This window comes from Mustela nivalis, assembly GCF_964662115.1.
Source record: "Mustela nivalis genome assembly, chromosome: 3".
NCBI classification, from domain to species: domain Eukaryota; kingdom Metazoa; phylum Chordata; class Mammalia; order Carnivora; family Mustelidae; genus Mustela; species Mustela nivalis.
In genome coordinates, this window is record NC_139022.1 from 59,054,125 (window position 1) to 59,066,243 (window position 12,119).

Consider the following 12,119-nt stretch of genomic DNA (forward strand, 5'->3'; position numbering starts at 1 on the left):
CCTGTCCTGGGTTTTTGTTTATTGGAGTGTTTATATTACTAATTCAATTTCATTACTAGTAATTGGTCTGTTTAATTTACCCATTTCTTCTAGCATGTCTATGTAGCATGTCTAGCAATCCTTGTTTTGTTTCCTATTATTAAGAGTCCCCTATGTTTTAGGTCCCTCTCTTTTTCATCTTATTTATTTCTCCTTCTTTTCCCCTATGTTCATCTGTTTTGTTCCTTAAATTCCACATATGAGTGAAATCATATGGTACTTCTATGACTTATTTTGCTTAGCATAATATACTCTAGTTCCATCCATGTCATTGTAACTGTTAAGATTTCATTATTTTTGTGGCTGAGTAATAGTCCGTTGTGTGTGTGTGTGTGTGTGTGTGTTTCTATATATAATGGATAAAAGTGATCCACCCATCTATCAGTGGATGTCTGGGCTCTCTCCCTATTTTGGGTATTGTGGACATTGCTACTATAAACAATGGGGTGCATGTGTTCCTTCGAATCACTGTATTTGTATCCTTTGGATTAATACCAGTAGTGCAATCACTGGGGTCATAGATATTCTATTTTTAACTTTTAGAGGAACCTCCATACTCTTTTCCAGAGTGGCTGCACCAGTTTGCATCCCCATTAATGATGTAAGAGGGTTCCCCTTTCTTCACACCCTCGCCTATATTTGTTGTTTCCTGTGCTGTTAATGACAGCCACTCAGACCCTTGTGAGGCAGTATCTCATTGTGCTTCTGATTTGTATTTCCTTGATACTAAGTAATGTTGAACAATTTTTCATGTGTTGGTTAACCATATATCTTCTTTGGGGTCTTCTGACCACTTCTTGATTGGATTATTTATTTTGGGGGTGTTGAGTTTAGTAAATTCCTTATACATTTTGGATACTGGCCTTTTGTCTAATAGGTATTTTGCAAATATCTTCTTCCATACCATAGATTGCCTTTTAGTTTTGTTGATAGTTTCCTTTGCTGTGCAAAAGCTTTTTATCCTGATGTACAGATCTTTTACCTCTTGAGTTAGGTTTATTCTTAGGTATCTTGTGATTCTAGGTACCTTATGGTTTTTGGTGCAATTGTAAATGGGATGGATTCTTTGATTTTTGTTGCTGCTGCATCATTGTTGGTGTATAGAAAGCAACCAGACTTCTGTGCATTGATTTTATTATCCCTTGTAGCATTGATGAATTCCTGTGCCAGTCCTAACAACATTTTGGTGGAGTCTTTCAGGTTTTCTACATAGAGTATCATGTTGTCTGAGGAGAGTGGAGGTTGGACTTCTTTGCCAGTTTGGATGCCTTTTACTTCTTTTGGTTTGGTTGCTGAGACTAGGACGTCCAGTACTATATTGAACAACAGTGATGATAGTGAACATCCCTGTCATGCTCCTCACCTTGGGCAAAAAGCTCTCGGTTTTTCCACATTGAGAATAATATTGTCTGTGGGTCTTTCATACATGGCCTTTATGATGTTGAGGTATGTTCCCTCCAGCCCTATACTGTGAAGAGTTTTTAATCAAGAAAAGATGCTATATTTTGTCAGGTGCTTTATTTTGCATCTATTCAGAGAATCGCATGGCTCTTACCCTTTATTTTATTAATATGGTGTATTACGTTGATTGATTTGCAGATGTTGAACCAACCTTGCAGCCCAGGTATAAATCCCCACTTGGTAGTGGTGAATCCTTTTAATGTACAGTTGGATGTGATTAGCTAGTATCTTACTGAGAATTTTTGGCTCCATGCTCATCAAGGATAGTGGTCTGTAATGCTTTTTTCAGTGGGGTCTTTGTCTGGTTTTGGGATCAAGATAATGGTGATCTCAAAGAATGAGCTTGGAAGTTTTCTTTCCATTTCTATTTTTTGGAAGAGTTTCAGAAAATTGATACTGATTCTTCTTTAAACATTTGGTAGAATTCTCCTGGGAAGCCATCTGCCACTGGACTCTTGTTTGGGGAGATTTTTGATTACTGATTCAATTTCCTTGCTGGTTATGGGTTTGCTTAGGTTTTCTACTTCTGTTTCAGTTTGGTACTTTATACGTCTCTAGGAATGCATCCATTTCTTCTAGATTGCCTAATTTCTTGGCATATAGTTGCTTATATATTCTCATAACTGTTTGCATTGTTGGTTGTGATCTCTCCTCTTTCATTCATGATTTTGTTTATTTGGGTCCTTTCTCTTTTCTTTTTGATAAGACTGTCTAGGAATTTATCAATCTGTTAAATTCAATCTGTTAATTCTTTCAAAGAATCAGCTCCTAGTTTCATGATCTGTTCTACTGTTCTTTTGGTTTCTATTTCATTGATTTCTGCCCTAATCTTTATTATTTCTCTTCTCCTGTTGGGTTTACGCTATATTTGCTCTTTTTTTTTTTTTTCCAGCACCTTTAGGTGTAAGTTTAGGTTGTATATTTAAGGGTTTTCTTGCATTTTGAAGAAGACCTGTATTGCTATATACTTCCCTCTTAGGACCACTTTTACTGCATCCTAAGGGTTTGGATTATCATGTTTTATTTCAATTTGCTTCCATGCATTTTTTAAATTCCTTTTTAATTCCTGGTTGACCCATTCGTTCTCTAGTAGTATGTTCTTTAATCTCTGTGTATTTGTGTTCCTTCCAAATTTTTCCTTGTGGTTGACTTCAAGTCTCATAGTGTTGTAGTCTGAAAATATGCATGGTATGACCTCAGTATTTTTGTATCAGTTGAGGCCTAATTGGTGACTCAGGATGTGATCTAATATGGAGAATATTCCAGATTGGAACAGATTGGAATGTTTTATTCCAAAAGAATGTGCATTCTGCTCCTTTAGAATGAAAGGCTCTGAATATATCTGTTAAGTCCATCTGGTCCAGTGTGTTATTCAAAGTCCATGTTTCCTTGTTGATATTCTGCTTAGATGATCTGTCCATTGCTGTGAGTGGGGTGTTAAAGTCCCCTACAATCACTTTATTATTATCAATTAATTTCTTTCAGTCTCTTATTAATTGATTATATATTTGACTGCTCCCAAATTAGGGGTATAAATATTTACAATTGTTAGATCTTTCTGGATAGATGCCTTTATTAGATATAGCTTCCTTACTAATCTCTTATTACAGTCTTTGTTTTAAAATCTAGTTTGATATAAATATGGTTACTCCAGCTTTCTTTTGATGTCCATTAGCATAATAAATCATTCTTCATCCCCTCAATTTCAATCTACATGTGTCTTTAGGTCTAAAATGAGTCTCTTGTAGGCAGCATATAGATTTTTTTTTTAATATATTTAGTCACCCTGTATCTTTTGATTGGAGCATTTAGTCCATGAAGGGTCAAAGTCATTATTGATAGGTATGAACTTGCTGCCATTTTTAAAATTATTTTCTGGTGGCTTTGCAGTTCCTATCTGTTCCTTTCTTCTCTTCCTGCTCTTTTCCCTTGTGGCTTGATGGTTTCCTTTAGTGCTATACTTAGATTCCTTTCTTTTTATTTTTTTGGGTATGTATTATAGGTTTCTGATTTGTTGTTCTCGTTAAGTTCATATATAACATTTTATGTGTATACCAGTCTATAATAGAGTTAATGACTGCTTAAATTCCAATGCATTCTAAAAGCTTTCTAAAAGTCTTTCAGATTGATGATTCATTTTTCTATACCCTCTAATCTGTTGGTTCCCTCCAGTGTATTTTTTTTTCATTTCAGTTATTGAATTCTTTAGTTCTGATTGATTCTTTTTTATATTTCCCACTTCTTTGTTGAAGTTCTCACTGAGTTCATTAAATCTTTTTTCAAGTGCAGTGAGTATCTTTATGATGATTACTTTGAATTCTTTATCAGGCATATTGCTTATTTCTGTTTCATTTAGATCTTTTGCTGTGATACTGTGGGAACTTTCATTTGAGACAGATTCCTCTTTCTCCTCATTTTTACAAACTCTCTCTGTTTGTTTGTATGTATTATGGAGGTCTTGAAAGTAGTGGCCCAGTGTAGAGGAGGTGTTATGGTCCCCTGTTAGCGCAAACCCCGTTGGTCACCAGAACCAGACATTTAGGGTGTCTCTTGTATGGGTTCTGTGCACCCTGCTGTTGTGACTGATTCATGGTTACCTTTAGCCCTGTTGGCTGCTCTGACCCAGTTTCCTGCTCTGTGTACCCTGGGTTGGTTTGGTCCAGTCTTGTTGAGAGGCCTGAGACTGCTACAGGCACTATGTGAGGGAGGCCAGGAGTCCGACTAGGTGTCTATAATCCACCTCTCTGCCACAGGTATGGACACACAGAATGGCAGGTCTTTCTCCCTGTGCAGCCAGCTAAGAGTCCTGGATGCAAGAACTTCAGGGGCACTGGTGTGTGTATTTATATCCCCTCTACAGGGCAGGAGTCACTTTAAGGTGGAGCAGGTTTCTGCAAAGGTTGCTTGCAGGGTATGTCAGGGTAGGACCCACTTTAGACAGAGCCTACTGAGGCTGGTGGGTTGGATGCATAAGGGTGAGGGGCAACATGGGGTGGGGCTTATAGTACTAGCAAGATAAATGAAATATCAGGACAGGTTCCTGCTATCTGAATTAGGAGAGAGGCACTTTGGCTCCTATAGAAATCTGAAGGTCCCTGTTGCTCCAGTTCATGTTCCAGAATTAGTAAATAAATCTTAATTTATACCCACACACTTTCCAAAAAAAAGTAATTTGCTATTGGTGGTCATTTAGGTCAATTCCAAATTTTGGATATAATGAAAATTTCTGTGAGTACATTTCAGTGTTGCCCAATTTTTTTGTGTGCAGATCCAGGATAAGTTTCTAGGAGTCACCTTGTGATATATAAAACAATAACACATTTTACATTTTGATTGGCATTATGTTTCTTTCCAAAACCATAATACTAAGTACTGAATATATAATATGCAATGTATAAAATGTGTTGCATTTATGATTTCTTTTTTAAGTCACCTATAATTACATTAGCTTTGACACACATAAGGAAGACGAGAACCATCTTTTATCCCTGAACAAATAGCTAGTTATGATAAAAACATTTGTTGAAAATTCCAAATTTTTGTCACCAACTGAAGAATTCAAATATAATTATATATTAAAGTCTAACATGAATTTGGTTCAGTTCTCTTTTGTTGATTCATTTCTATCTAGGTTCTTATTCTTTTTCTGGTGTCAAATATTTAGTTACTTTTAAAGAATGTAAGATTAGAAAACTCTCTTAAAAATTCATTACCTCCTTTCCATTTTCAATTTCTCAATCATTAATTATATTTTGTTCTTTTATTGTTACTGTAGCTTACTTTATTTTTAACATCTATTATTTTAAAGAAGATATTAAAATTGCCCTCTAATTATCAGTTATGACTATATACTTGTTACATCATCAGAGAAAATACAAAAAAATTGACATACTATCATTTTCTAACACCTCTTCTCTCTATACTTTATGTAATTTTCACTTTGCCTATAACGTTTATTGAGTTAAAACAATATGAAATTGGTATTTTTGTAGATGAAACATTATATCAGCTATCTGTTATAAGTCAGTCTATTATATTCTGATATTCATAATTCCTATAACTCTTTAGCTTTAATTCTGTATGTAGATATATTCCATATTAAAAATGCAACATTTGGGCACCTGGGTGGCTGGGTCATTAAGCATCTGCCTTCGGCTCAGGATATGATCTCAGGGTCCTGGGTTCAAGCCTGATACCAGGCTCCCTGCTCAGCTGGAAACCCACTTCTCTCTCTCCCACTCCCCCTGCTTGGGTTACCTTTCTCACTGTCTCTCTGTCAAATAATAAATAAAAATAAAAATGTAACATTTTTAGGTATCTCTTGTTGACCTCCCTGTAAATGTGCTATGATTATGATATATCTTGTGCTCATATAGCACTCATTATTATTGCCATTTTCATACTACTATCCTAAGAATTGTGACAGGTATAGTATTAGATTTTTGCATAACTTTTAATGTGTGTATGGGTATGTTTATATTTATCATAATATAAATATACATACACAAATGTTTATGTATTTATAAATATATAAAATTATAATATAATTACATAAATCCACCACTTTAAAGTGAACAAAGGAGTAGTTTTAGTATATTGCCAAGGCAATACAACCCTCCTAAGTAATTCTAGGGTATTTATAATACTCTGAAAAGAATCCCATACCAGTTATCAGTCAGTTTCTAACCCCCCTTCCCCTTGGCCACCAGGGGAGGATATACTTTGTGACTGTTTGTATTTGCTTAATCAAAACATCTCATACAACTGGAATCATAAAATATGTGCCTTTTGATTTCTTTCTCAGCACAATGATTCTAAGATTCACTGATATTGTAGTCTGTATCATTGTTTATTCTTTTTTATGGGTGAGCAATAGTCATATATATTTATAAAATGGTTGAATTTCTTATGAATATATAAATTTATATATTAATATACTGTGTCATGTTAATATAACTATATTACATAATTACATAATTATATAATTAGATAATCTATATTCATATATAAATATATATTTGTGAATATATGATATGTAATAACATATATTAGAAAAATATACACATATATATATTCATATAAATATATATATTTTTTCATATACTGATGGACCCTTAGGTTGCTTCCATCTTTTGGCTTTTGTGATAATGTTCTAATATTCATGTATAAATTTCTGTTTGAATACCTATTTTTTAATTCTTTTTTATATAATTTCTATATACAAAGAATTAGAACATGGGGTTGTATAGTAATTCTCCTTTTTTGAGGAACTGCCAAACCGCTTTATCTTTTGGCTGAAATCATAGTTTCACCATCACTGTATGAGAGTTCCAGTTACTCTGTATCATTGGCTATGTACTTGTTTTATATTTGTTTTTACATTTTTATACCATTCTTTCATGTATGAAGTGATAGCACATTATGTATTATTTTGATTGGTATTTTCTAATGAAAATGATGCTGAGTACATTTTCATGTGCTTATTGGCAATTTGCATATATTCTTGGGAAAAATATCTATTCAAATACTTTCCCAGTTTTTTTTTAATATTTTATTTATTTATTCGACAGAGAGAGATCACAAGTAGGCAGAGAGGCAGGCAGAGAGAGAGAGGAGGAAGCAGGCTCCCTGCTAAGCAGAGAGCCCGATGTGGGACTCAATCCCAGGACCCTGAGATCATGACCTGAGCCGAAGGCAGAGGCTTAACCCACTGAGCCACCCAGGTGCCCTACTTTCCCAGTATTAATGGGTTTATCTTGTTATGTTGAGCTATAAGAGTTCTCTATTTTGTCTTATGTCTTATGTATGACTTGCAAATACTTTCTTCCATTATGTGGGTTATCTTACTAACAAAGGATAGTATCCTTTGATACACCCACTTTGTTTGATGAGTTCCAGTTTATCTTATTTTTTTCTTTGGTTGCTTCATTTTTGTCCTGTCTAAAAAACTATTATCCAATCCAATATTGCCAATATTTGCACCTATGTTTTCTTTCAAGAGTCTTATAATTTAAATAATTTATTAAAATTAATTTAAATATTTGATCACTTTTGAATTAATTTTTATATGTGGTTAAGATAGGGGTTCAGGCTCATTCCTTTGCGTGTGAATATCTAGTTGTCCCAGCAGCTAGATAAAAAGACTATGTGTTAAAAAGAGGAGTCTTTTATCCATTAAATTTTCTTAGCACTAGTGGTGAAAATCAATTGACCATAAAAGTAAGGGTTTATGTCTGGATTCCAAATTCTACCCCATTGATTTGTCTATTCTTATGTTAGTAACATACTTTCTTTATTACGGTAGCTGTGTTGGGTTTTGAAGTTGGGAAGTATGAGTCCTTTATTTACTTTTTCTAGACCTGGGCAACTATTCTCTCATATGTGCATGTGTGTGTGTGTGTGTGTGTATACATATATACATTTCTCATATATAGATAAGCATGAATACATATATGAATATTAAGAAGTATTGTTATCTTTTACAATACTAAGACTTCCTAGTCATAAACATGAGGTTTCTTTCCATTTACTTAAGTCTTTGATTTCTTCAGGCAACGATTTTTGGTTTTGATTGTTCAAATTTTTTACCTCCTTGTTTAAACTTATTCCTGATTATCTTATTATTTTCTGTGCTATTATAACAGGAATTGTTTTCTTAGTTTTATGATTGGATTATAAATTGCTAGCATACAGAAATATAATTTAGTTTTGTGTATTCATCTTTTGCCTTGCAACCTTACTGAACTTACCATTTTTCTTTCATGGATTCTTCAAGGATTCCTATATGTAAAATCATGTCATCTGTAAATAGGCAAGAAAAAGAGACAATAATATTTGGATTGAATCGTAAAAAGTAAAACTCTCTCTTCTGTGCTGTGTTAAAAGAAGTGACAAGAGCAGACTTTGTTTCTTTCCTGGATCTTAAAGTAATAGCTTTCAATTTCTCACCAAAAGGAATGGTATTAGTTGTGGGTTTTCTCTAGATATTCTTTATCAAATGCATGTTCTGCATTTACTGTGCATATTTTCCCATTTTCTGCATTATTTTATTAATACTGATTTCTGTATGTTGAACCATTTATACATTCCTGAGACAATTCCCACTTTTTCACAGTATATAGTATCTGTGTATATATATATATTATGTATACATTATTAAACATACACACACACACACACACACACACACACACACACACACACACACATATATATATGTACTCCTTTAAATTTAGTTTGCTGTTCTTTTGCTGAGAATATCTGTGTCAATATCCATGGCAGAAACTGTCATACAATATTTTCTTATGAGAACTTCGTCTGGTTTTACCGAGATAATAGTGGAATCCTAAAATGAATTAAGTATTCCTATATGTCTACTTAAAAAAAAATAAGTGTTTAGGAAATATTAGTGTCATTCTTTTAAATGGCTGACTTCACCAGTGAGGGCATCTTTCATGTGAAGTTTTTTTTTTTAATTATTAACTCAATCTGTTTATTATACATCTATTCAGATTTTATTTTTCATCTTAAGTTTTGGTAATGTGTGTCTTCCTAGAAATGTACTCCCTGTTGCTTAACTGGCATATATTTGTTTAAAGGTTTCCCTTATCATCTACTTACACTTCTGTAATGTCTGAAGTTACGGTCCATTTTTAGTTTCTGATTTAAACAATGGAAATTTTTCTCTTCTTTTCTTGGTTGGTGTAGATAGAGTCATCAACTGTATGGCTCTTTTCAAAGAATCAGTATTTGATTTTGTTCATTTTTTTCTATATTTTTATCTTTTTTCTTGTTCTCTAATATTTACTACTTCCTTCTTTTGCTTGTTTTGGATTTTGTTTGCAGTTCTTTTACGACTTTATTAAAGGTGGAGATTAGGTTACTGATTTGGGATTTTTTTTATTGGAAACATTTACAGCTATAAATATCCATCTGAGCACTAATTTTATTCCATGCTTTAAGTATTGATATTACAAAGTATTTTGTAATTCCACTGTGGTTTATTATTTGACTCCTTATTTTGTTAATAACCACATATTTCTGAATTTCCTAGATTTTCTTCTGTTACTGATCTCTAATTTGCTTTAATGTGTTTGGAGAAACACAGTTTATATGATTTCTATCCTTTAAAGGTTTCTGAGGCTTGTTCTATAAACAAACATATGGTCTAGCCTAGAAAATGTTCTGTGAGCACTTGAGAAGAATGCGTGTGCTCTTGTGGGGTAGAGTGTCTGTTAGTTCTAGCTGACTTGTTCAAATCTCCTATTTCCTTGTTCAAATCTCCTATTTCCTTGTTACTGTCTATTTGTATTATACATTATTATACATTGAAATTTGTATTATACATTATTGAAATCTGGGTATTTGAAGTGTCCAGATATTGTTGAAATATTTCTTTCTGGGGTGCCTGCATGGTTCAGTTGGTTAAGCATCTGCCTTTGGCTCAGGTCATGATCCTAGGGTTCTGGGATTGAGCCCCACATCTGGCTCTCTGCTCAGCAGGGAGCCTGCTTCTCCCTCTCTCTCTGCTGCTCCTCCTGCTTGTGCTTACTTGCTTTCTTTGTCAAATAAATAAATATTAAAAAAAAAAACTCTTTTTGCCTTTAGTCCTTTTACAGAATACACTTGTTCCTACATTTGATGGTGTCCCACAGGTCTCTGAGGCTCCATTTACTTTTTGTCATCTTTTCCTGTTCCTCAGACTAGACAGTCTGAATTTATTCTTTGTCATGTTTTCTGATTCTTCTACTTGCACAGATCTGCAGTCGACCTTTTCTACTGATTTTTATTTTTTTTATTTTTTTACAGATTTTATTTATTTATTTGACAGAGAGAAATTACAAGTACACTGAGAGGCAGGCAGAGAGAGAGAAGGAAGCAGGCTCCCTGCTGAGCAGAGAGCCCGATGTGGGACTCGATCCCAGGACCCTGAGATCATGACCTGAGCCGAAGGCAGCGGCTTAACCCACTGAGCCACCCAGGCGCCCCTCTACTGATTTTTAAATTTTATTTATTTTAGTTTTCAACTACAGTTAGCTATATGATCCCTTGTTATAATTTATCTTTCTTTATTGGTATTCTGTATTTGTTGAGAGAACATTCTCATATGTTCCTTTAGTTATTTAGACATGGTCTCCTTTAGCTCTTTGAACACATTAAAATAGCTAATTTATAGTAAGCCTAACATCCGGGCTCCCTTGTAGATGGTTTCTATTGATTTTTTGGTTTGTTTTGGTTTTGTTTTGTCTTCTGTTTGGGTAATACTTGCTTGTTTCTTTGTATGTATCATGCATTTCAAATACCATGAGGTGCAACTCTGCAAATCAGATATTCCTCTTAGAATTCCTCTAGAATTTGTTATTAGTGCTGTTGTTTTTGTTATTTGGTTAATGACTTTTCTGAGCAAATTTTAAAGTCTGGCCATTAAAGTCTCTACTTAGTTAGCTTAGTGGTCAAATAATAACTAAATAGGATTTTTTATTTTTAATTCCTATAACAAGTCTTCCATTCTTTGCTGAGGGGCTCTTTGTGACCACACATAACGAGGAATTTTAAACCCAGATTTAAGCTTTATTTCCTGCTGTGGAGAGCCTCAGAGAATATCAGAGGTGAGACCTTAAGAGCTTCTCATGTATTTTTCCTATACATGTGCACACCTCTATGAATGATGCTTCCCAAGAATATGTCAGAGGTTTTTAAAGCCCCTATAGACAGCCCATTCTTCACCTTTCCCTTTTAAGATTTTGGTTAATCTGTTGTCTGTCCCAACTCTTAAAAATCACTTTAGGCAGTCAGGATGTTAAAACATTTGACAAATGTCTCTTGGGGAGAAGCTTTTAAAGGCACTCAGCAAGGTCAAGTGAGGTGAAATTAAAATAGGCTGTTTGAGGAGAGTCTTCCAGAAAACCAATATTCAGGTTGAGTAATTACTGTTCTTTGAAAACAAAGCTTGGAAAGAGCTATGGTGCTGTTTTTCTTCCTCTGATACCAGGAATATGGCCTGTTATCATTCCAAGGTGACTGTGGAGCTGTGGAGGGTGGATTAAATGACGAAAAATGTGTTGTTGATGCTGAGATTCAGCATTTTCTTGCTGAAATGCCACCGCATTACTGAAGTCTTTAATTAATTTTCAGAGTTCTGAGAAATTGATTTGAATCTTTGGTGAGGTTTTAGCCCACCATTTCACAGTATCACTCCATCGTTTATTTTCATTTGCAAATTTAAATATATTTCTCTACCTTGAACTTTCATGGTTGTGTGACAAAATCTAAAGGAGGTCTTCTTTTTACGGATGTTAGGGGATTTTTTTTTTTTTCACAGAATGCCTAAACATATATATATTTAAAACCCAAACATGCCAAAAGTCTTTGTCAGTTACTTTGTGACAATTTTACTGAAACACTTTGTCCCTTTGAATTAAAATTTAATTTTTCTGAAATTTTGCAAAAATTTTTTGTTCTTTAAGGGGTTAGATTTTCTGTTGCAAAATTATTTTTTATTGCTCTTTGCGTGATTAGCTCTTTGAGTGATTAGCAACTTTTCTTAATTAAATTACTATTATTGTTTTGTTTTGATAATTTTATCCCCCTCTTTATCTTTTTCTTTTACATTAACTATA

The 12,119-nt window shown here is 33.9% G+C and overlaps 2 long non-coding RNA genes across 2 annotated transcripts in view; one reads left to right on the forward strand and one right to left on the reverse strand.

Moving 5' to 3' along the window:
- LOC309861185 overlaps positions 1 to 12,119 on the forward strand; it is a 252,083-nt gene that overhangs the window by 231,868 nt on the left and 8,096 nt on the right. The window lies entirely within an intron of this gene.
- The window catches only part of LOC309861186, a 283,824-nt gene that overhangs the window by 28,618 nt on the left and 243,087 nt on the right, over positions 1 to 12,119 (reverse strand). Inside the window, exon 6 of the long non-coding RNA XR_014309809.1 lies at positions 8,250 to 8,301. This is a non-coding gene — a long non-coding RNA (uncharacterized lncRNA). The remainder of the gene's footprint in view (positions 1 to 8,249; positions 8,302 to 12,119) is intronic.